General features: G+C 37.5%; 1 protein-coding gene and 1 long non-coding RNA gene across 4 annotated transcripts in view; both read left to right on the top strand.

Annotated features, from left to right (window-relative positions):
• The window catches only part of LOC145688155 (1-phosphatidylinositol 4,5-bisphosphate phosphodiesterase delta-4-like), a 429,611-nt gene that overhangs the window by 234,329 nt on the left and 169,265 nt on the right, over positions 1-26,017 (top strand). The gene's annotated exons all lie outside the window — the stretch shown is intronic.
• On the top strand, positions 12,962-18,453 carry LOC145688153 (uncharacterized). The gene is made up of 3 exons (XR_014131846.1): positions 12,962-13,118; positions 14,642-14,781; positions 18,236-18,453. It is a non-coding gene; the product is annotated as an uncharacterized LOC145688153 (long non-coding RNA).

Genomic DNA, 26,017 nt, shown 5'->3' with positions numbered 1-26,017 from the left:
AATTAGAGCATCTTCAAAATGGCTTCAGCGTGAAGTTGGCCCGCCACTTGTCGCCAAAATTCACCAAATTTTGACCAGCGTTAGTGCTACGTTAGTGCTGTTTTCTGCCGTAAAAAGTTTCGTTAGTGCTGTTAAACTTCACGAATTAGAGCAATTTCAAAATGGGTCCGGCCAACTTCACGCAGCCCGCCACTAGTCGCCAAACTTCACCAAATTTTCACCATCGTTAGTGCTACGTTAGTGCTGTTTTCTGCCGTAAAATGTTTCGTTAGTGCTGTTAAACTTCACGAATTAGAGCAACTTCAAAATGGGCCCGGCCAACTTCACGCAGCCCGCCACTAGTCGCCAAACTTCACCAAATTTTCACCATCGTTAGTGCTACGTTAGTGCTGTTTTCTGCCGTAAAATTTTTCGTTAGTGCTGTTAAACTTCAAGAATTAGAGCATCTTCAAAATGGCTTCAGCGTGAAGTTGGCCCGCCACTTGTCGCCAAAATTCACCAAATTCTGACCAGCGTTAGTGCTACGTTAGTGCTGTTTTCTGCCGTAAAAAGTTTCGTTAGTGCTGTTAAACTTCACGAATTAGAGCAATTTCAAAATGGGTCCGGCCAACTTCACGAAGCCCGCCACTAGTCGCCAAACTTCACCAAATTTTCACCATCGTTAGTGCTACGTTAGTGCTGTTTTCTGCCATAAAAATTTTGTTAGTGCTGTTAAACTTCAGGAATTAGAGCAACTTCAAAATGCGTCCGGCCAACTTCACGCAGCCCGCCACTAGTCGCTAAACTTCACCGAATTTTCACCATCGTTAGTGCTGTTTTCTGCCGTAAAAAGTTTCGTTAGTGCTGTTAAACTTCAAGAATTAGAGCATCTTCAAAATGGCTTCAGCGTGAAGTTGGCCCGCCACTTGTCGCCAAAATTCACCAAATTTTGATCAGCGTTAGTGCTACGTTAGTGCTGTTTTCTGCCGTAAAAAGTTTCGTTAGTGCTGTTAAACTTTACGAATTAAAGCAACTTCAAAATGGGTCCGGCCAACTTCACGCAGCCCGCCACTTGTCGCTAAATTTCACCAAATGTTGACCATCGTTAGTGCTACGTTAGTGCTGCTTTCTGCCGTAAAATATTTTGTTAGTGCTGCTGAACTTCAAGAATTAGTGTATCTTCAAAACGACGTCAGCGTGAAGTGTGCTCGCCACTTGTCGCCAAACTTCACCAAATGTTGACTATAGTTAGTGCTGTTTTCTGCCATAAACATTTTCGTTAGTGCTGCTAAACTTCAAGAAATAGAGCGTCTTCAAATGGCGTCAGTGTGAAGTTTGCCCTCCACTTGTCGGCAAAATTCACTAAATTTTATCATTTATAGTGCTACGTTAGTGCTATTTTCTGCCGTAAAGCTTTCGTTAGTGCTATTTTCTGCCGTAAAGGTTTCGTTAGTGCTGTTAAACTTCAAGAATTAGAGCAACTTCAAAATATGACCGGTCAACTTAACACAGCACACCACCTGTCGCCAAACTTCACCAGAATCTGTCCATCGTTAGTACTACGTTAGTGCTGTTTTCAATTTTTGATAATGCTGCTAAGCTGAATGTATTAGAACAACTTCAAAACTTTTCCGCGTAACTTTAAGCAAGCTTCTTTTCAAGAAACGTCAGTAGATATCGTCCATCTTTATTGCTATATTAATGCTGTTTATTGCCAAAAAATGTTCATTTGCTCGGCTAACTTCATAAATTAGAGCAGGTTAAAAATGGCACCAACGTGAAGTTAGCCCGTGACTTGTATGAAAAATTAACCGATATTTCCTTCATCATTAGTTCTATTCTATGCTATTGTTATTTTGTACCTTAAGGGCCTTATGCAGAGTCTTTTTGATGTATTATTAGCGTCATACTAAAGGCCTGACTACTGCAGGAAACATATGTTAGTGAAATTCTTTAGTATGACACTAATCACGAATCAGTATGAGTCTACATAAGGCCCTAAATCTTTAGTCAGTGCTACTTAATTCTTGAGTTAGAGGAACCCGAAAATAGGTCCGATGAACTTTACGCATGCCTGCTACATGTTGCCAAACTTCAGCAAATTTGCCCACCGTTAATGATGATTTAAATCTTGAAAGTCAAGTGTTTCCTTTATGTTGTAACTCTAGGTAGTGACATTAAGATACTTAAAGTAAATATGAATATTTAAACTAACGTTAGATACGTATAGTAAAATTAAGTAGTGATAAATTACATGATTATATTTCTTAGCAAGTTGAATGACATTTACTCCTTTGTATGAGGTTTTTTAGAGAGTAGATTTTTTTATTTCAGAATCGAGCAACTGAGAAATTGTATCTTTTTAGATATTGCATTGATGCTGCGTATATGTGTCCTAATTACATAGATTTGCTGCTTGACTAAGCGGTTCGGCCGAACGTAATTGTAAGCCCCCCCCCCCCCTTCCATGAAGTTGAATTATTAAGTGAAATCGTTCGGGATTAAACCCCGAACAAAATGTAGGTAGTTTAGTTTTGGTAATCTAACTGCATATAACAGGGGAAGCTTGTTTGGTATGTGTCATTGCGTTGTTTTGCATGGGAGTGTTGAATCTTATTTTGCAGTGTACTCGGTTAGACAATGTGACATTATGTTCCCCTTACCAGCAAAATTGTTTAATCAACATAAAAACTACATCACAGATTACTTATACATAAGGCACACACTCTAAATGGTGCTGTGAATGCATTTCTGACCGTGTGGATGCATTTGTAATGTAATTCCCAAAAATATCACGTCCGAGAATTTGCCCCCCCCCCATTGAAGCACTAATGATCTCTTCTAGTGCAATCGTTAGTACTTCGTTAGTGCTTCCTAGAAAACCAATTCCCAACGTTAGTGCTTCAATAGTCTGGACGCTAGAAGCAAAAAACTTTGGGGGGTGGCAACTTCACGTTAGCCCCCCCAGAAAGCACTAACGACTAAACCTAGTGCAATCGTTAGTGCATCGTTAGTGCTTCCAGGAAACACTAATAGTTTCGTTAGTGCTTCAATATTAGTGTAGATATGGCCAAATACATGTAACGAAAAGCCCATAAGGAATACATGGGGAATTTTTCATTGGGTCAAATTCCCGCCAAATTCAAAAGCCCTAATGATATCTTCTAGTGCAATCGTTAGTGCTTCGTTAGTGCTTCTTAGAACACAAACTCGCAACATTAGTGCTTCAATAGTCTGGACGCTAGAAGCAAAAAACTTTTGGGGGGGGGCCAACTTCACGTTAGCCCCCCCCAGAAAGCACTAACGACTAAACCTAGTGCAATCGTTAGTGCATCGTTAGTGCTTCAAGAAAACACTAATAGTTTCGTTAGTGCTTCAATATTAGTGTAGATATGGCCAATTACATGTCACGAAAAGCCCATAAGGAATACATGGGGAATTTTTCATTGAGTCAAATTCCCGCCAAATTCAAAAGCGCTAATGATATTTTCTAGTGCAATCGTTAGTGCTCCGTTAGTGCTTCTTAGAGCACCAACTCCCAGCATTAGTGTTTCAACAGTTTGGACGCTAGAAGCAAAAAACTTGGGGGGGGCAACTTCACGTTAGCCTCCCCCCGGAAAGCACTAACGACTAAACCTAGTGCAATCGTTACTGCATCGTTAGTGCTTCAAGAAAACACTAATAGTTTCGTTAGTGCTTCACTATTAGTGTAGATATGGCCTATTAAAATCCACGAAAAGCCCAAAAGAAATGCAGGGGGAATTTTTCATTGGGTCAAATTCCCGCCAAATTCAAAAGAGCTAATGATACCTTTTAGTGCAATCATTAGTGCTTTATTAGTGCTTCTTAGAACACCAAGTCGAAACATTAGTCCTGCAATAGTTTGGACGCTAGAAGCCACCTTTTGGGGTGTAACTTCACTTTAGCCCCCCAGGAAACACTAAGAATTAAATCTGGTGCAATCGTTAGTGCATCGTTATTGCTTCCAGAAAACACTAATGGTTTTCGTTTTGCTTTGCTATTGGTGTAGATATGCCAACTTATATGTCACAAACAAAGTTGTCCAAACTCATGAGGACGGCGCCCACGAATTCGAAACTTACGCTCACTCGACCTCAACCTCACGAACTTAACGTGAGATAAGGCTGGTGATGTGAGCATGAGGTTGAGTGAGCTCTAGGTGAGACTGGTGAAGTGAGCGTGAGGTTGAGTAAGCGTTAGGTCAGACTAATGATGTGAGCGTGAGGTCGAAATGAGTTTATGAGCTGAGGTCGAAATGAGTTTGTGAGCGTGAGTTTGAGTGAGATTAGGTCAAAGTGATCACCTCTGGTTACGAAACTCCCATAAATACATGGGGAATATTTCATTGGGTCAAATTCCCTACAAATTCAAAAGCGCTAATGACATCTTTAATACAATCGTTAGTGCTTCGTTAGTGCTTCGTTAGTGCTTCCTAGAGCAGTAACTCTTAACATTAGTGCTGCAATAGTTTGGATACTAGAAACAAAAAAATTTGGACAAACGTGAAGTTAGCTCCCCAGGAAGCACTAACAATCAAACCTAGTGCAATTGATAGTACATTGTTGGTGCTTCTTGAAAACAAATAGTTTCGTTAGTGCTTCATTATTAGTGAGGAAACTTACGTAAGAAAAACATTGGGAATTTTTCGTTGAGTTAAACTTCCGCCCAATTCAAAAGCCCTAATGATTTCTTTCAGTGCAATCGTAAATACTTCTTAGATCACAAAATCCGAACATTAATGCTTCAATAGTTTTGATGCTAGGAGCACAAAACAAGAGGGCTAACTTCACGTTAGTTCCCCAGAAAGCACTAACGACAAAATCTAGTGCAATCGATAGTGCATCGTCAGAACTTGTAGAAAACAGTAATAGTTTTGTTTGTGTTTCTATTAGTTCAGTTTTGGGAGATGAATTTCATTATGTTTCTAATCTTTTCGTATGAAAATGTAATCTTTTTTCCTTGGTTCATATATAAACAGTCATTTTATGATTTTATTATTTATAAATGTATCAACGGTGATATGTATACACGACTCCAAAAGTGCATTACCACCTGCAATTCTCCTTTCCCTGCAATAGCAGGCAACTCATAAAGCTTAGCGGTTGGGTTGGTTGCAAATTCGAAAGGCGTTGGACTAAACCTCAAGTTTGTCACAAATATATCAGTGTGGCAAACTGCAAATAAGAGAATAAAAAAATTGGTAAGAATGACAATTCTATTATTCTGACGGAGTTGGATGACATCAAAGGTGAAAAAATGACTTACTTAAGCAGTTCAAACAAGATGAATGGTGAGAAACCTATATAAGAAGAAAGCATTTCTCTCTTTCCCCCCACCCCACCCTAAAAAAGAAACTCACAAAAAGAAAAAGTTATAAAATATAAAGGTTTCATATAAAAGCGTAACAGCACAAAAACAAATAGCTAAACGAAACGAAAAAGAGACAAACACAGAATAGGGGACACCAGTGGCGTAGCAGACTTGCGGTCCTCCCATTCAAGATAAAGAGATGGGACCCTAGTTGTAAACCTCATTGTTATAATAATAATAATAATAATAATAATAATAATAATAATAATAATAATAATAATAATAATAATAATAATAACTATTATTATTATTATTATTATTATTATTATTATTATTATTATTATTATTATTATTATTATTATTATAAATTCGTTTCCTTTTCAAAATCTCTTGATCTGCCTAAGAGCATGAGTGCATATAGCGATGATGTGTGCAAGGTTTGTCAAACGACCAGTCCCAAAGGCCAAAAGGGATGGAAATTTCCAAGAGAGAGAAATAAAAAACATTCTTATGGTAAATTCTAGTTCAAAGTTCGAAGCACTTGCTTTTGCACGTGATTTGTTGTTTCTTTTTTCAAGGAACAGAACAGTTCTGGCGTCTAAGAAATATTGCAAATCACATAATATTGCAAATTTGCAAGTGGATGTATTTACATTGCAATTTGTGGTAATAAAGATATTATGATTAGAAAACAATATTGTAAAAAGTAAGTTTAATTTCTTCATCCATTGCAAGTCTTATGGGTCCCTTATACCTCGCCGCCCCCGCCCCGAATAACGATAACGAAAATTTAGAATGATATATTCATGTCCATATATTTGCGATATCGAATGTTGATATATGATAATATAGATATTGACGATAGCGACGTATCAACATAACACAGGCCCAGGTACGAGAAGTGATGCTTGAAATATAATGGAATCAACAATCAAATTCTAAATAAGTTTACGCATAACGGATAATATCCAGCTGACGGATAATATCCGGATAACGGATACTATACGGATGACGGATAACGGATAATATTCGGATGACGGATAACGGATAATATCCGGATAATGGATGACGGATAAGATCTGGATAACGAATGATATCCGCATAACGAATATATCCGGATGACGGATAATATCCGGATAACGGATATATCCGAATGACGGATAATATCCGGATAATGGATTTATCCGAATAATTTATAAAATTAAGATAACGGATAATATCCGGATAATAGAACATTCGGATAAGTTATTACATCTGGATGACGAATAATGGATAATATCCGAATAACGTATATGGTTTTAAAAAGATCACATAAGAGAGGAACATATGTCTATTCTGCTCATGGAGTTATTGAAAGATGATCATCGGGCAGTGGTCTTTACCTTTGAAAGATATTGCTTCTTAAAATGTTTCCTAGTAAATTCCAATTTTCTGGTTTTTGTTGTGGGGCGCAGTGGCTCAATGATAGAGCGCTTCCTGTGGTGCGTGGGATCCTTATTATTTCGATACCCGGCCAAGTAAGTTTGTGTTGGACAAGGTCGTATCCGTGGGTTTTCTCAGGGTACTCCCGCTTCCTCCCACATTTCATTCCACCAATTCTTCTAATATCATTGACTTGCTTTAATCATTGGAGAGAGTCTTCGTCCCTTAAGCATTCGTCGATTTACACAATCAGATCGAGGTCCCAAAAATTTTGGGTTGTGATGTAAACATTTGCTGTGGTTCAATCTCAGTATTTGATTACGTGAGATAAAACCATTAATACAGCTATAAATATTGTTCTATCTTGCGCATCCAGGTTTTGAGATTGAGCCAATTCGGGACCTCATTTCTGGAGCCTTGAAGCCAGGAACCGATTTCAGACATTACCCTGTGCTCAAACGAGTAGGATCTTTCCAATCTTACCATCCGTGTCCAACAACCCCATGTTTAAAAGGGGAATAGAAAGGACCCGCGTCTAAAATTTCGAGACCCCGTTTCTTGCGGTTCAAGGCTAGGAATCGATTTCTGACATCACAATTATACTCAACGGATCAAAGCCTTTCAAATGCCACCAACTCCGTCAAACAACTTAATGTTTAATAGGTGAATAGAAGTGACCCGTGCCCATAACGTCAGGACCCCATTCCTTGAGCTACGTGGCCTGGATCTAATTTCTGACATTACTACTGCCCTTAGAGGAACCGGACCTTTCCAATGCTACCTCCCGCGTCCACCAACTCCATGTGTAGCATGGTCCCGCTAACGTAGGAGAATTGACTCCATTCTTTTTTCATAATTACTCTCCAAATGGATTTGTAAACAAGGTAGTTTTGCCAAGTTTAACAGCAGGTTTAAAATAAGCCTCTTCAGAGCGCCTCTTATTTGATAAGGAATACAAAACGATTGCTTTTGCCTGTTACAATGGTCTGTCCAAGCAGCTTGGTAAAATAATCGGCGTAGCATAAAAACAAAAAGATCTTTCTCCTATAGGTTTAAAAAAATTGACAGAAAGGAAAAGTCAAAGTATCTATGCAATATATTGACAGAATGCCAGTCTTCAGTTTAGCAGCGAACCTGCCTTTAGGCGAAATATCAAGTGGCTCTCTACTTTTGTCTGTGCCTTGTAAATCGTAACATTGTGTTAAAAGGCAAACAGAATCAACGTAAGTTGTTTAGTTCTTTGTAGAACAACTGATAAGACGTTTGTGTCTTTTACACAAATAATTTTTGCCAGATTGCTGTTTTGAAGTCTTTCTACATTATACATTATAAAACAACATATCCAGATTCAGAGAAGAACACAGAAATTTTAAAGGGTGGAAAATATCTTTATTATTCAGATTCTTTATTACTAATATTATAATAATAATAATAATTATTATTATTTATATTATTATTATTATTTACCAGAGTTAGTAGAACAGCTTCTCTTTGTTGATAAAAATCGTAATTTGGCCTTTATTATAAGTAATATGACTGGGTCTAGACACAGAAGAGAGGGGATCTTATTGCCAGATACAAAAATGAGAACTTTGTTCAACCATGACTACGTATTAAATAAACAAACGTATAGATTGCACCTTTCTAAAAGAAAAATTAGTATAATTAGTAAATATACATTCATTGAAAAACTCTTGGGTAGTAAGTGCACTGTCTTAAATCTGCTTAAGAGCGTTTGGGTCCGAGTTCGATTCCCAGTGGGACCTCATGCGATTCGGATCCTACGTTAATCGGTAGGTCCACGTCTCATATAGCATCCCTGATGAAAGAGACGTTAAACTCAAAATCAACTCAACTCAAGTAAAGTTAAAAGAATGATAAGTTTTAAACTGTTTTGGCGTATGAAATTCTACGTTGAACGAAACTACATATCTGATAATGGAAGCATCGTCAGAAGTACAGTATCCAATAGAGCAAACATTTCTTGGAGGATTTCTCTCACCATAAATAAACCTATTGCAAGATGTTGAAAAGTGTGCGTATTGCAGAAATGCTATTTTATTGCGTGTGAACTTGAAGCTTCTGGAAGCGCAAGTTGTGACCACACATATTCGCATCCTTGATCATCATAAAATAAAAAAAATTATATTTCATAACATTCACAGACGGCACGATAGAGCACTGAACCTATTGAAAACTTACTACCTAATAATTAATGAGTGATTGCACTTTTTCTTTTAAAGGTCATGGTATAGGCTATCATAATTTAAATTGTTACCCATGTCGTGTGTACTAATATTTAGAAAGATGAATTTGTTTAAAAAGAAAAACACTGAAAGGATTACGGTTGTCTCGAACTGCCGCGTAGAAACATGTAATTTAAAAACATGTCTCGCAATCCACTTTTTTCTAAAGTTAACTGTTGCACCGAACGTGCCTCATTAATTTGCTTATGTACTTATTAATACGTTTCTACTTACTTTTACTCGCTTTTTACTTGTTTAACGTGATTTTTTCCGAATCCTAGAACGACTGGAACACGCACACATCGATGAAAGTTAAATTTCGAAAGCTCTTCTACACAGGATCGAACCCGGGACCCCGTATACCAAAGGCTGACGTGCTAGCCAGTAGACCAGCAGGGTGGACACCCACTCGGCCACATAGTTAGGTTATGCTCTTTACATTTTTTCATGCTATCTAAAGTATAGCTAATCTTCAATTTACATTGCCGATTTGGGTTTTTTAACGAGAATTGTTATATTGCAACTTAATTTGGATGTAGAGGGCCGCGGTGGCTCAGTGATAGAGCTTTCAACTCTGATGCATGGGGTTCTTGGTTCGATCACAACTCGCCCAAGTGAAGTTTGTGGTGGATAATCATCGTGTGTGTGGGTTTTCTCGGGGGTACTCCCGTTTCCTCCACATTCTTCATTCCACCACTTTCTTCATTTCTCATCATCACAGTCTCTTTTAGCCAAGTCGGCATAAACGTGGGACGTAAAACTTAAAGATTTTATTTTATCTAATTTGGACGTAAAATCCTGAGTTAATAAGCATATAAGGACTTTGCACTACTTTGTTGGTAGGAGATGAAGTTGCTTTCATTTCTATTTTTCGCTTATTTCATTTTCATTTCCCATTACTTTTGCATAAAATTGTAAAGAAATATTAGATACTAACTTCTCTCTCCCAACATCACTGCAAAGTTTAAGGGACGAAGACTCTCTCCAATGATTAAAGCAAGTCGATGATAATAGAAGAATTGGTGGAATGAAATGTGGGAGGAAGCGAGAGTACCCTGAGAAACCCACGGATACGACCTTCTCCACCACAAACTTAATAATTCGGACATCGAAACAGTAAGGACCCCACGCACCAGAGGAAGCGCTCTACCACAGATCCACCGCGCCAAATGATTAAAGCAGTCAATGATAATAGAGGAATTGGTGGAATGAAAAGTGCGAATAAACGGAAGTACCCTGAGAAAACCCACGGATACGACCTTGTCCAACACAAACTTACTTGGCCGGGTATCGAAATAATAAGGATCCCACGCACCACAGGAAGCGCTCTATCATTGAGCCACTGCGCCCCACAACAAAAACCAGAAAATTGGAATTTACTAGGAAACATTTTAAGAAGCAATATCTTTCAAAGGTAAAGACCACTGCCCGATGATCATCTTTCAATAACTCCATGAGCAGAATAGACATATGTTCCTCTCTTATGTGATCTTTTTAAAACCATATACGTTATTCGGATATTATCCATTATTCGTCATCCAGATGTAATAACTTATCCGAATGTTCTATTATCCGGATATTATCCGTTATCTTAATTTTATAAATTATTCGGATAAATCCATTATCCGGATATTATCCGTCATTCGGATATATCCGTTATCCGGATATTATCCGTCATCCGGATATATTCGTTATGCGGATATCATTCGTTATCCAGATCTTATCCGTCATCCATTATCCCGATATTATCCGTTATCCGTCATCCGTATAGTATCCGTTATCCGGATATTATCTGTCATCCGGATATTATCCGTTAGCTGGATATTATCCGTTATGCGTCAACTTATTTAGAATTTGATTGTTGATTCCATTATATTTCAAGCATCACTTCTCGTACCTGGGCCTGTGTTATATTGATACGTCGCTATCGTCGATATCTATATTATCATATATCAACATTCGATATCGCAAATATATGGACATGAATATATCATTCTAAATTTTCGTTATCGTTATTCGGGGCGGGGGCGGCGAGGTATAAGGGACCCATAAGACTTGCAATGGATGAAGAAATTAAACTTACTTTTTACAATATTGTTTTCTAATCATAATATCTTTATTACCACAAATTGCAATGTAAATACATCCACTTGCAAATTTGCAATATTATGTGATTTGCAATATTTCTTAGACGCCAGAACTGTTCTGTTCCTTGAAAAAAGAAACAACAAATCACGTGCAAAAGCAAGTGCTTCGAACTTTGAACTAGAATTTACCATAAGAATGTTTTTTATTTCTCTCTCTTGGAAATTTCCATCCCTTTTGGCCTTTGGGACTGGTCGTTTGACAAACCTTGCACACATCATCGCTATATGCACTCATGCTCTTAGGCAGATCAAGAGATTTTGAAAAGGAAACGAATTTCTAATAATAATAATAATAATAATAATAATAATAATAATAATAATAACGATTGCACTAGGTTTAGTCGTTAGTGCTTTCTGGGGGGGCTAACGAGAAGTTGGGCCCCCCAAAGTTTTTTGCTTCTAGCGTCCAGACTATTGAAGCACTAATGTTGGGAGTTGGTTTTCTAGGAAGCACTAACGAAGCACTAACGATTGCACTAGAAGAGATCATTAGTGCTTCAATGGGGGAGCCAACTTCTCGGACGTAAAAATATCTATGTATATTAAAAGTTTGTTATTGAAAGTAAAAAATAAATAAACAAATACACTCCCTTTCTGCACCCATTTTTCCTTCAGGGAAGACATTATTGTCAATCCTCGTACCATACTGAATTCCGATTTATTTTAATATATATATATATATATATATATATATATATATATATATATATATATGTGTGTGTGTGTGTGTGTGTGTGTGTGTGTGCAAAAAGAGTGTTTCTCTTAGTAAGTAGCAATATAGCATTGTTTCATTTTCTCTTCTTTTTTATATCCTGTATACCTCTGTTAGTAAAGTTGATCAAATGTTAGAAATTGTTAACCAAACCTGATCAAACGAAAATCAAACGATTGACATCGAAAGATTTTGATTTTGGTTTGATTTTGAGTAGTTAGCCAACCCTACTAAATATAGCTTATATTTGTCTTAGTAAAGCTGATCAAGCGTTAAAAATTGTTGATAGTACCTGATGAAACGATTGACATAATAGAGTCGAATTGGTGGTGTAGTGGGCTAGTCCCCCGTTTGAGACCTTTATTGCTCTGTTAGTGAAATGTTCGAAATGTAGATGAAATGTAGATGATGTTAGTGAAAAGTAGATGAAATGTTGAGCAACCTTGATCAAACGATTATTTTAAAAAAATCGAATCGGCGTGATGGGGGGCTTGCGCGTGTTGGCTTCACTTCATAATTTTTACTTGTTATCTTTGGTGTCCAATTATTTCGCAAGAACTTTTTTTTACAAAACAAAAATAACACTTCCTTAGAAAATACAAAGTACATGTCCACTAAATCCACATTCGTCTATGACTGTAGTTTTCATAAACAAAGTTTGAACAATATCTGAGATGAAGGTACTTTTTTGCCTCAATGGAAATCAAAGGGCTTTATTATAATCTTAAGAATCAATACACAACAAACATATTGCTATTGAAAGAGTTACTTTACATATTACTTTACAATTTTCAGCACTGTATTCAAGCTAGAGGTCAGCACGCACTCTTAAAAATTCAGGTGGTTTCGCAGAAAATTCACCGTAAAGTTTACAGGTCTTTTACCAGAATTGACATTTCAGGTGAAATTTCCGTAAATTTTGAACAGTGTATCCAGCATTTGACCAAAGTTATCTCGAGTTGTTTGAAGTTGTTATATTTCGAATAATAGAATGAGTATTAAGTTATACGAAAGAAAATAACTTTCAAAGATGTTTTTCATTATTTCTTCTGGTTTAATTGCAAAATAATTTGAAGAATTATTAAATACTTTTAGCCTTATATTTAGTGGTTGCAGACACTGTCGTAAGATACTTTTATGACAAATGAAAGTTGTTTCCGCAACTGAAGCATCCGCAACTGAAGACAAAAAAAAAATCTCGCCAGTAATGAGATTGTTTGTGTTGTGTGTATTCCAACATTAGAAACTGTTGATCATACATTTTCTTCATTTACATTATAGGTGAGTACATTTATTACTATTATTTTAAGTATATTTATAAGGTTCTTATTGCTCATATTTTACGGATTGGAGTTCAAATTTCTTTTAGTATTTCATGATCGTCTTCTGTGTAAAGTTTTAACCGGTGAAGCACCTCGGTTTTTTGCATCCAAAGTTTGATCGCATGTTCAGTGTACAAATAACACACTGACGTTCAAGTCGCATATTATGCAACATCACATAAGGAAAAGGGTTATAATTAAGGAGCCGTACTTCCCATTTAGGGAAGGACGAGAAACGCCATACTTTCAGGAATTATTCATTGACTATCTAGGATGTTAAAAAGTAGGTAATAGACTGAGTTCTTGCCCTTGTACTTAGGGTGTTTAGGTAGTGCAACAGTAAGATGTATCCTCGTGCACGGGAGATGAGAAGTAGCTATTCTTAACTATTACCAGGAAAAGTACGATCGGAACTGTTCTAGTGCAAGTAGTAATGCGTGCCGTCAATTTAAGTGCAAGGTCAGGCCTATAAACGTTAAAATTTTATTATTTATCAAGAAATTCACTGTCACTATCTTAGAAATTGTTTCTTGGTGCGCATTCACTTTAAGAGAACCTCACTGTTTGTGTGTAAATACTGCGTCCGGATATATGCTATAAAACTGCAGTAACCTGTGCTGGGTGGCCACTAAACGGACGAATGCCATGTAATAGAGTCAGGACAGGGCAGCCCTAGTGGTAACAAGTGTGCGTGCGTAGGTAGCAGGCGTGTCAGCGATGGTAGGTATTCGCGTAAACAAGGATGTCGTTGAAAACACTTAGATAAATTTGGGATAATAGTTAAGAACAGCTACTTCTCATCTCCCGTGCACGAGGATACATCTTACTGTTGCACTACCTAAACACCCTAAGTACAAGGGCAAGAACTCAGTCTATTACCTACTTTTTAACATCCTAGATAGTCAGTGAATAATTCCTGAAAGTATGGCGTTTCTCGTCCTTCCCTAAATGGGAAGTACGGCTCCTTAACTATAACAAATTTGGTTATTATCTTAACACGCGATTACTTACCTTTGCGATTTGCACAATGCCGACACTGCATTTAGGAAATTATAAACAACTAACTGGTTTGTGGTGGAGGACTTGAATTCCTCTCAAACTTTCATGTACTCACTTTTCTCATATCATTAAGACATTTGAATATACGTATGACTGTTTCTACATTTCTTTATTTTCAATGTTTTTCTACATTGGTCATATTTTCTGCTCAATTTCAATAATACGTACCGGTCCACAACATATAATAACTCTTTTCTTCACAACACACATTCTTATAACACTCAAAATCGAGTTGCCATCTTTGAATACGCCGAACTAATTTCCTCATTATACCCTAATGTCTCATGTCAGCATGCATCCACTGAAAATAGTACCAGCAGCACGCAGATTTTCACGTCTGAAAATATTACATTAAACTATCTAGCGTGAATTAAAAAAATACTGTGTCTTTCCTTGAAAATTTACGTATTTTTCATATTTCAGGTCCTACTCTCACGCACTTAACTCGAAATTCTCTGTGGATGCTTCGTTATACATTTTAACCAGTTAATGAAAATAGTGGAGATCGGAATATGACTTCGCTTTCGTGCCTTTCTCCAACAGTTGATTGCAAGGAAAAAAAGGTGAGTAAGGCTAGGGAAATTAAGGTTACAAATTTTACAGTAGCCCTGTAAACATACTTTTTTTGATAAGAAGTTTTCAATTTAATACACTGCTTTGCTGAACATTCAAAATTTATAATTAATCAGCATATTGAGTTGCTGGCTAAGACACACCAACTTCATTTGCTTTATACAATAATTATTGCTTTTTATAATTATCGTTGTTATTTAGCAACAGTTAAACTCTCTTTAACGTAAAGTGTTTCATGCTTATTTTCAATGTTCCGATGTATAGTTATCTCATATATTTTGCGGGGGCGCGGTGGCTCAGTGGTAGAGCGTTCACCTCTGGTGCTTGGGGTCCCGGGTACGATCCCAGCCCCCGCCAAGTGAACTTTGTGGTGGACAAACACCGTGCTCGTGGGTTTTCTCGGGGTTCTCCCGTTTCCTCCCACTTTCTTCATCCCACCATTTCACTCATCTCTCATTATCACCGTCTCCTTTAGCCTAATCGGCATAACCGTGGGACGTAAAACTCAAAGATTTCATTTCATTTTCTCATATATTTTGCATGGCACAACTTATCAATAAATATTACTCTTCAATCCTTATTCTTAATCTAAGCTTAAATGATTGCATGGTAGTGTGCATTTTGAATACAACTCTTGAACTTTAACAAATAATTTTCTATGAGTTGAGTATACTTTTCTATGAAATGCAAGATTTTTTAAAAATATGATTGTCTTTAGGTATTTATAAAGGAATAATTTTTAAAATCATGAAAGACTGAAAATTTCAAATAATATGGAAAGATTGGCAATTTATCCATAAAAATGAATACATTATTTAAAATATTTACAGCTCATACTGAACTGAACTACATCTTTGATAACTTTTTTTTCTTTACTTATTATGAAACAATGGTATGGTGTGGCTACTTGGCAGTTGTTACCATTTGCTCTGCGTCGACATAAAACCTCTGTTTACTAATTGCTACATTATGATCCGCTTGTCTTCATTACTGTCTGTACGCTGTAAGTTGAAATCATTCCTAATGCTGTAGCGATATTTTCTTACATTCTTTTTTTATATATAATTATTTTGCTCACCAAACACCACACATCCATACCATATATTAATGATTTACTTTTTTTTTGCACTTATTCAAGGGTTTCATTATAAACAACTTTTCGCTGAAGATAGAGTTAATATGTGCCGAAATATTAGATGAGGCAAACATCAAAGTCCGTTAATTTTAACTATCATCTATCTTGAATCTACAGTATAGCGTTGCTTAGTGCGTTTATATAATTGACCCTGATTCAGTAGTGAGATGATTCGCTTTTATAAGAAAAATGTCTTAACATTAGTAGATCTCACTTCAATTTTTTAAGATTAAAATAAATAAATATAGCAGGGCTTCCGGTTAGCCGAATAATCAGCACGCGTGCCTTCTGCAAAATGCGTATGCAATAATTTCTCCATACTTATGCCTATAATTCTATGAAATAAAAGGTTTTTTAAAACGAAGTCGTTTGTTGATATTTGAACAAAGAAGTCAACAAATAAATAAAAGTAAATGAAATGAAATCTTTGAGTTTTACATCCTGTGGTTATGCCGGCTAGACTAAAGAAGACGGTAATGAGGAGAAATGAAAGAAATTGTGGAATGAAGAAAGTGGAAGAAAACGGGAGAATCCCGAGAAAACCCACCCATACGGTGTTTGTCTAACACAAATCTCACTTTCCGCGAGCTGGAATCGATCTAAGGACCCCATGCACTAGATGTGAACGCTCTACCGCTGAGCCACCGCGACACCCTAAAGAAATGAAGACTACAAACTAACCAATTACATTTTTTTAACCAGTAGGTTGAAATTTTATTAAGTTGTTGCAGGTTCAGTTTAGTAAGTTATTGCATCGAAATTGAACTAAAGTGATGTGAAAATAAACTTGTATTGTACCATTCAACCCATACACTTCATAGTTGAAGTTCCAGAAAACAATTATTCATAATGTACATGTATTAACAGAGTTCTTCATAGATATGACAAAAAAGCCTATAGCCACTAAGGTCAAAGAGTATTCCAGATTCGATAAAGAGGATGATAAGGTACTTTCAGACTTGTCACATTTTCATGCGTTCAAACACAGGTCAATGATATTAAAGTGCTACACAGAACAAATTTGTTCATTAAGAGGAATGTTTATGAATAGTTTTATACAAGAATGAACAACCTAGTTTGAATCTTGACAAAGACCACTTGAACAACAAACGAGTTAAAATAATCAACTGTCATCTGGCGCACAAACTTTAAAGTTTGAAGATTGTATGGCACAAAACAGGTTTATTTTCACACAGCATATTTATAATTTTGTTAAGTGGTTGGTGTTTTAATGAAGACGGGAGTTCCTAACGAAAATTTCAAGTTACTTATATGACTGACGTATACAAGATTAGTTCAAGTTAATAACGATTCTCTCTTGTTGCGTGATCCAGTGACGTCGCTCCATACACCAAGTAAAGTGGCTTCACAACATTTGTCGGAGTAAAATTACTTATGGGTAGCTACTCGGCCATAAGACCTAAGTTTTCACATCATGTGCCGAACACTTACGGTGAATAGAACCTGATACACTGTGAGCGTGGCGATAGATGATTGCAATTCCACAGAACAATCCACTTAAACGCTCTACAGTTTTGGAGGCCAAAATGCGAGGTCGTCCTCGCTGCTTTTGTGTTCAGGAACGTCGCACCACTTTTCCTCTTCACTGCAACAACCTAAGTAAGTCTAAGTCTCTGTTTTTTTTTTTTTTTTTTTTTTTTTTTAAAGAGCTTAAGTATCCTGAACCAGTTACACATTAGATGTGGCATGCAACCATCTCACCACGTTGACGTTCGTGAAATGCACAGTTTTACTCATTCGGTTCTCTCACCCATTTAGTACGATTATGAATATTGTCCATATCTATGTATCCCAGACACATATGGTTTCCCTTTGCAACTGAAAAACACACTTCTTGTGTTTGATACCACTATTAGGTGAAATCTGTAATACACTATTTCTTGTTACCTTTTATGGTGCGAAATTGTTAATCGTTTTCCACAAATACAAACCTGTTTTCGAGATTTCTATATATCTTAATCCACAGTTCTTATGCCAGCTTCACGGATGTGAAATAGTGCAAAATGAGAATGGTTAGTGTTAATCAAAACTTAAGTAAATTTATAGAATAGTTAATGCAAATGTATATGAATAATTCATAGTATTGTTTATGAAACAGAGAAGAGTTTGTCTTTAAAAAAAAATCGTACAGGAAAGGAAAATGTAATGGTATGAGAGACATAAGAGAAACACCATTAAGCATGATATTGCGCTCAGAGTTACATAAGTCAATTTACAACTTGAAAGAAATAAAAATAGGTTTTGCCTATTTTTCTCTAGCTTCGAAATATATTTGTTTCTGATTTCAGGTGTTTTGTTGGAATTAATCCAGAAATTGAATCCATTCCGCGGAAAGCGAGGGAAGATACGGCAACATGATACTTCTAAGGATTATCCGTAGCAAATTTTTGACTTCCATGAAATAACTCATTGTCAGTTTATAAACGGAATATTGACTAGACTGATCATTTCTTTTTTATTTCATGTACTATCATTAGAGAATTAAATATGATGAGATATTTAAGAATATATTGTTTTCATTTGGTTTTTACTAAATCCTGTTAATTTATGTTTAAATCTTTAAGTATTTTTTTTTCAGTAGCGTCATTTAAGACTTTGCCAGGTAGGGGTAAGTTAGTCCATCAACATAAGAGTTTTACCTTTTGAATTAGTATTTTACTATACAATTTATTGAAGAGCATGTGATTCTCAAACCCAAGGGGGTAATTATCCTCCTTGCCCTTCCCAAATGATTCCCTGCTTCTCTCTCTCTGAAAACCTTCTTCTGCTTTCTGCACATGTAGACTTAACTCTGGTTGTATTACTGTTACAAAGGAAAAGTGTCGTGAATACATGCACGTTTTTGTATTAAATATACAAACTACTGTATATTCCTGAATGCAAGACTAGGTATTTTGCCGCAATTTTGTAACCGTAAATATGGAGTCGTCTTGCTTTTGCGACATATCATGTAGAGTTTTTCTTCACTGAACAGAATCACGAGGTTCCATTAAACGATAAATTTACTCATTTCCTTGACTACCGCTTTAGCCTTCAATGTTTGAAGATTCACTGCAGAGGCATCATGTGGGAAGAGTAGGGGCAATTGCATCCTACTTAGCACTTAGTTTGAGAAATAGACGCTTTTTAATAAATTGTGTACTAATATTGTAATGAAAAAACGTGAAACTTATGTCAGTGAACAGTTTTGTTCCTCCTGCCAAAACCTGAAATAACGCTATTGATCCAGTGGACACTTCTAATGAGAAAGAGTAAGTGAGGTTTCTATTTGATTTGATTTTTAATGTAGTTTTGAAAATATGTCCTGTATGTGCTATAGATGTATTTGTGTAATCCTTTGGTAAAAATATGGTGGTTCGTCTTAGTAATTATGTGTGAATTTGCAGGAGGAAATAAAATTTAAAGTAATCCTAACATACTTGTGAAAAAGTGCACTTCAAAATATTCTTACTTGTAACTCTATCAGTAATAGTCACAATAATTGATTATTTATTAATATTATTTTTTCCCTTTTCCTGCTTGCAAAGTTGAATCTTGTACTTCAGTTATCGAAGACATTAGAGAAAGTGTTGTCTAAAGAATGTGAATATTGGTTTGCTGTCTTGTGAAAATGCAGATGATAGGAAAAGAAAGAGCGTAAACGTATTGTTCATTGTATTACATTGTCCAGAAATAAAACCAAGTTGTTAGTAGTAGGGGTCGATCTGGGTGTTTAGATCGTTAGCGATGTCAAACATGTCAATCTTGCTCGAATTTTACCATAATGTAATCCATTTTGGCTGCGAGAAGCATCTTGGACATTGAAATTTCCTGATTGATAGTAACTGAACTATATTTCAGTTCTTGCTTTTGATAACGTATCTTGCCCGCATTTTCGGCCAAGGAACAAGAGTTGATTCTATTTCACTTTATAATTTATGGAAGAACTCGCCTAAGCCTATTCACTGTAAAATTGTTTTCTTGAGGTGCTTTCTTGAATTTGATGTTGAAAAATCTCAACTAAAGTCTATAAGAATTTAAGCGATTAATTCATATTGCGTCGCATTTAAGTTCTCCGATGTAGGTTTTTTTTTTTTTTTCAGATAATAGTTACACAACCTTTATACATCGTAGCTGCTCCGGTAAGTTGGCAAACTTGACGAGGAAGAATGTGTCTTAAGGCCATCAGTGTAATTGGGCTCTTAAGCAGTACCGATAAAAAATATTTCTTTGTTAAATGAAAACGCCAATAACTTTAAAGCTTGTTGAAGAGTACCGCAAATAAATACATTAAGTCATCACTGTGCAAAATACTCTCATGCTGATTTGTTGCTCTAAACTGAACACGAAATCACATAAATATATCTAGTTTTTAACCATAATGATTTCCACTCAATCTGTGAGGCAGTTTCAAATGGCTGTGGAAAACAGATGTCCAACGTTTTGGTGAAATTACGGAACTTTTCAGGAGAAGTTTCTGTAAATTGTTAAATGAAATTCATGCAACATATCCGTTGAAATATCTGTAAATTTTTGTGTGAAATATCTAGCACTTGAGGTTATGTATATGCTATAATTCCCGTAAATTCTATAATACACAAAGAGTGAAAAAGTGACCAACTGGACAGAGACTCGACCCCGGGACCTCCGACATACCGTGTCGATGCGTTAACCGCTATGTCATCCAGTCCGTCTCCCAGAACAGTCACTCACTCTCGAGGTCGATGCTCTACACCCAGACCATGGATTGTACCAGAGAACCATTGCTGTTCTCGGACAATGCCTGTATCCGTACATTGAGCACCTATGACGGTTGTGATTTCATATAGATGTTAATGAAAGAGGAAACAACATATTTTTTAACACACCAGTTCCTTTGTAGATGTGAATTCTACAATGCACAAAGAATGAAAAACTGACCCACTAGGCCAAGACTCAAACCCGGGATCTCCGGCATGTCGTGCCGATGCGTTAACCACTATGCTACCCCGGCCGCCTCCCAGAACAGCTACTCACTCTCGAGATCGGGGGTTCCCACTCGGACTCCGTATAACGCACGTGCTTCGAGTGGAGAGCACTGACCTCGAGAGTGAGAGAGTGAGTGGCTGTTATGGAAGGCGGACTGGGTGATATAATGGTTAACGCATCGATACGGTATGTCAGAGGTCCTGGGTCCGAGTTTCGATCCAGTCGGTCATTTTTCCACTGTTTGTGGGGTATAGAATTCACATCTACATAGGATCTGGAATGTTAAAAAAATTGGTTGTTTCCTCTTTCATTAATATCTATATTCCGGCAAAATTACTACAAAATTTTCGTTAAAATATTTGAAAGTGCAGGCGAAATTTATGGAATTATTCCGGTGAAATTACTGTAAATGTTTCAGTAAAATATCTACAGGTCAGGTGAAATTCATGGAATTATCCAGGTGAAGTTACTGCAAATTTTCCGGTGAAATGTCTGAAGATGAGGGGAAATTCATGCAAATATTCCGGTGAAATTACTAAAATTTTCCGGTGAAATATCTAAAGCTCAGGTGAAATTCCTGGAATATTCCGGTGAAATTACTGCAAAATTTCCGGTGAAAATATGGCATCCCCGATTGCCATATATTTCACCGTAAAAATTCCGGTATTTTTTTAAGAGTGCGGGCTCGGGACGTTAAACCAGATTTTAAGTTGGCCGGACCCAATTTGAAGTTGCTTTAATTCGTGAAGTTTAACAGCACTAATGAAAATTTTTATGCCAGAAAACAGAACTAACGTAGTATTAACGATGGACGAAATTTGGTGAAGTTTGGTAACAAGTGGCTAACTGAGTGAAGTTGATCGGACCCATTGTGATTTTGCTCTAATTCGTGAAGTTTAGCAGCACTAACGAAAATTTTTACGCCAGAAAATAGCAACAACGTAGCACTAACGCTGGTTAAAATTTCGTGAACTTTTTCAATAGGTAGCGGGCCAACTTCATGCTGAAGCCATTTTGATTATGATACTTGAAGTTTACCAGCACTAATGACTTTTATATGGCAGAAAACAGCACTAACGATGGTCAAAGTTTGTTCAAGTTTGGCGACGACTAGCGGGCTGCTAAAAGTTGTCCGAGCATATTTTAAAATTTCTCTAATTCGTGAAGTTTAACAGCACTAACAAAATTTTTATGGCAGAAAACAGCACTAACGTAAAACTAACGATGGACGAAATTTGCTGCTGAAGTTTGGTAACAAGTGACTGACTGACTGTGTAAGATAGCAGGACCCATTTTGATTTTGCTCTAATTCATGAAGTTTAACAGCACTAACGAAACTTTTTAGGCAGAAAACAGCACTAACATGGCACTAACGCTCGTCAAAATTTGGGGATTTTTTTTTAGAAATGGCGGGCCAACTTCACGCTGAAGCCATTTTAATGATGCTCTAATTCTTGCAGTTTAGCAGCACTAATGGCATTTATATGCCAGAAAATAGCACTAAACATGGTCAAAATTTGTTGAAGTTTGGCGAATACTGGCGGGCGGCTTGAAGTTGTCCGGGCACATTTTAAAATTGCTCTAATTCCTGAAGTTTAACAGCACTAACAAACTTTTTATGGCAGAAAACAGGACTAACATAGCACTAACGATGGACGAAATTTGCTGAAGATTGGTAACAAGTGGTGGGCTGCTTGAAGTTGGCTGAACGCATTACGAAGTTATTCTAGTTCGTACAGTTTAGCAGCACTAACGAAAATTTTACGGCAGAAAACACCACTGACGTAGCATTAACGATGGTGAAAATTTGAAGTTTGGCGACTAGTGGCGGGCTGCTTGAAGTTGGCCGTGCCCATTTTGAAGTTGCTCTAATTCGTGAAGTTTAACAGCACTAACGAAACTTTTTACGGCAGAAAACAGCACTAACGTAGCACTAACGATGGTGAAAATTTGGTGAAGTTTGGCGACTAGTGGCGGGCTGCGTGAAGTTGGCCGGGCCCATTTTGAAGTTGCTCTAATTCGTGAAGTTTAACAGCACTAACGAAACTTTTTACGGCAGAAAACAGCACTAACGTAGCACTAACGCTGGTCAAAATTTGGCGAAGTTTGGCGACAACTGGCGGGCCAACTTCACGCTGAAGCCATTTTGAAGATGCTCTAATTCTTGAAGTTTAACAGCACTAACGAAACTTTTTACGGCAGAAAACAGCACTAACGATGGTGAAAATTCGGTGAAGTTTAGCGACTAGTGGCGGGCTGCGTGAAGTTGGCTGGGCCCATTTTTAAGTTGCTCTAATTCGTGAAGTTTAACAGCACTAACGAAAATTTTTCTAGCAGAAAACAGCACTAACGTAGCACTAACGATGGTGAAAATTTGGTGAAGTTTGGCGACTAGTGGCGGGCTGCGTGAAGTTGGCCGGGCCCATTTTGAAGTTGCTCTAATTCGTGAAGTTTAACAGCACTAAGGAATTTTTTATGGCAGGAAACAGCACTAACGTAGCACTAACTCTGGTCAAAATTTGGCGAATTTTGGCGACAAGTGGCGGGCCAACTTCACGCTGAAGAAATTTGGAAGTTGCTCTAATTCTTGCAGTTTAACAGCACTAACGAAAATTTTTACGGCAGAAAACAGCACTAACGTAGCACTAACTCTGGTCAAAATTTGGTGAATTTTAGCGACAAGTGTCGGGCTAACTTCACGCTGAAGCAATTTTGAAGTTGCTCTAATTCTTGAAGTTTAACAGCACTAACGAAGATTTTTCTGGCAGAAAACAGCACTAACGTAGCACTAACGATGGTGAAAATTTGGTGAAGTTTGGCGACTAGTGGCGGGCTGCGTGAAGTTGGCTGGGCCCATTTTGAAGTTGCTCTAATTCGTGAAGTTTAACAGCACTAACGAAACTTTTTACGGCAGAAAACAGCACTAACGTAGCACTAACGATGGTGAAAATTTGGTGAATTTTAGCGACAAGTGGCCTGCCAACTTCACGCTGAAGCAATTTTGAAGATGCTCTAATTCTTGAAGTTTAACAGCACTAACGAAAATTTTTATGGCAGAAAACAGCACTAACGTAGCACTAACGATGGTGAAAATTTGGTGAAGTTTAGCGTCTAGTGGCGGGCTGCGTGAAGTTGGCCGGGCCCATTTTGAAGTTGCTCTAATTCGTGAAGTTTAACAGCACTAACGAAAATTTTTGTGGCAGAAAACAGCACTAACGTAGCACTAACGATGGTGAAAATTTGGTGAAGTTTGGTGACTAGTGGCGGGCTGCGTGAAGTTGGCCGGGCCCATTTTGAAGTTGCTCTAATTCGTGAAGTTTAACAGCACTAACGAAACTTTTTACGGCAGAAAACAGCACTAACGTAGCACTAACGCTGGTCAAAATTTGGTGAAGTTTGGCGACAAATGGCGGGCCAACTTCACGCTGAAGCCATTTTGAAGATGCTCTAATTCTTGAAGTTTAACAGCACTAACGAAACTTTTTACGGCAGAAAACAGCACTAACGATGGTGAAAATTCGGTGAAGTTTAGCGACTAGTGGCGGGCTGCGTGAAGTTGGCCGGACGCATTTTGAAGTTGCTCTAATTCCTGAAGTTTAATAGTACTAACGAAACTTTTTACGGCAGAAAACAGCACTAACGTAGCACTAATCCTGGTCAAAATTTGGTGAATTTTGGCGACAAGTGGCGGGCCAACTTCACGCTGAAGCAACTTTGAAGATGCTCTAATTCTTGAAGTTTAAAAGCACTAACGATACATTTTACGGCAGAAAACAGCACTAACGATGGTGAAAATTTGGCGAAGTTTGGTGACTAGTGGCGAGCTGCGTCAAGTTGGCTGGACCGATTTTGAAGTTGCTCTAATTCGTGAAGTTTAACAGCACTATCAAAATTTTTATGGCAGAAAACAGCACTAACGTAACACTAACGATGGTGAAAATTTGGTGAAGTTTGGCGACTAGTGGCGGGCTGCGCGAAGTTGGCCGGACGCATTTTGAAGTTGCTCTAATTCCTGAAGTTTAATAGCACTAACGAAACTTTTTATGGCAGAAAACAGCACTAACTCTGGTCAAAATTTGGCGAATTTTGGCGACAAGTGGCGGGCCAACTTCACGCTGAAGAAATTTGGAAGTTGCTCTAATTCTTGCAGTTTAACAGCACTAACGAAACTTTTTATGGCAGAAAATAGCACTAACGTAGCACTAACTCTGGTCAAAATTTGGCGAATTTTGGCGACAAGTGGCGGGCCAACTTCACGCTGAAGAAATTTGGAAGTTGCTCTAATTCTTGCAGTTTAACAGCACTAACGAAAATTTTTACCGCAGAAAACAGCACTAACGTAGCACTAACTCTGGTCAAAATTTGGTGAATTTTAGCGACAAGTGGCGGGCCAACTTCACGCTGAAGCAATTTTGAAGTTGCTCTAATTCTTGAAGTTTAACAGCACTAACGAAGATTTTTCTGGCAGAAAACAGCACTAACGTAGCACTAACGATGGTGAAAATTTGGTGAAGTTTGGCGTCTAGTGGCGGGCTGCGTGAAGTTGGCCGGGCCCATTTTGAAGTTGCTCTAATTCGTGAAGTTGAACAGCACTAACGAAAATTTTTGTGGCAGAAAACAGCACTAACGTAGCACTAACGATGGTGAAAATTTGGTGAAGTTTGGCGACTAGTGGCGGGCTGCGTGAAGTTGGCCGGACCCATTTTGAAATTGCTCTAATTCGTGAAGTTTAACAGCACTAACGAAACTTTTTACGGCAGAAAACAGCACTAACGTAGCACTAACGCTGGTCAAAATTTGGTGAATTTTGGTGACAAGTGGCGGGCCAACTTCACGCTGAAGCCATTTTGAAGATGCTCTAATTCTTGAAGTTTAACAGCACTAACGAAACTTTTTACGGCAGAAAACAGCACTAACGTAGCACTAACGATGGTGAAAATTTGGTGAAGTTTGACGACTAGTGGCGGGCTGCGTGAAGTTGGCCGGACCCATTTTGAAGTTGCTCTAATTCGTGAAGTTTAACAGCACTAACGAAACTTTTTACGGCAGAAAACAGCACTAACGTAGCACTAACGATGGTGAAAATTTGGTGAAGTTTGGCGACTATTGGCGGGCTGCGTGAA

This window comes from Thermobia domestica, chromosome 6 (genome assembly GCF_964235325.1).
Source record: "Thermobia domestica chromosome 6, izTheDome1.hap1.1, whole genome shotgun sequence".
Taxonomy (NCBI): domain Eukaryota; kingdom Metazoa; phylum Arthropoda; class Insecta; order Zygentoma; family Lepismatidae; genus Thermobia; species Thermobia domestica.
Note: the sequence above shows the minus strand (reverse complement) of the source record. Positions and strands in the feature narration are given on the sequence as shown.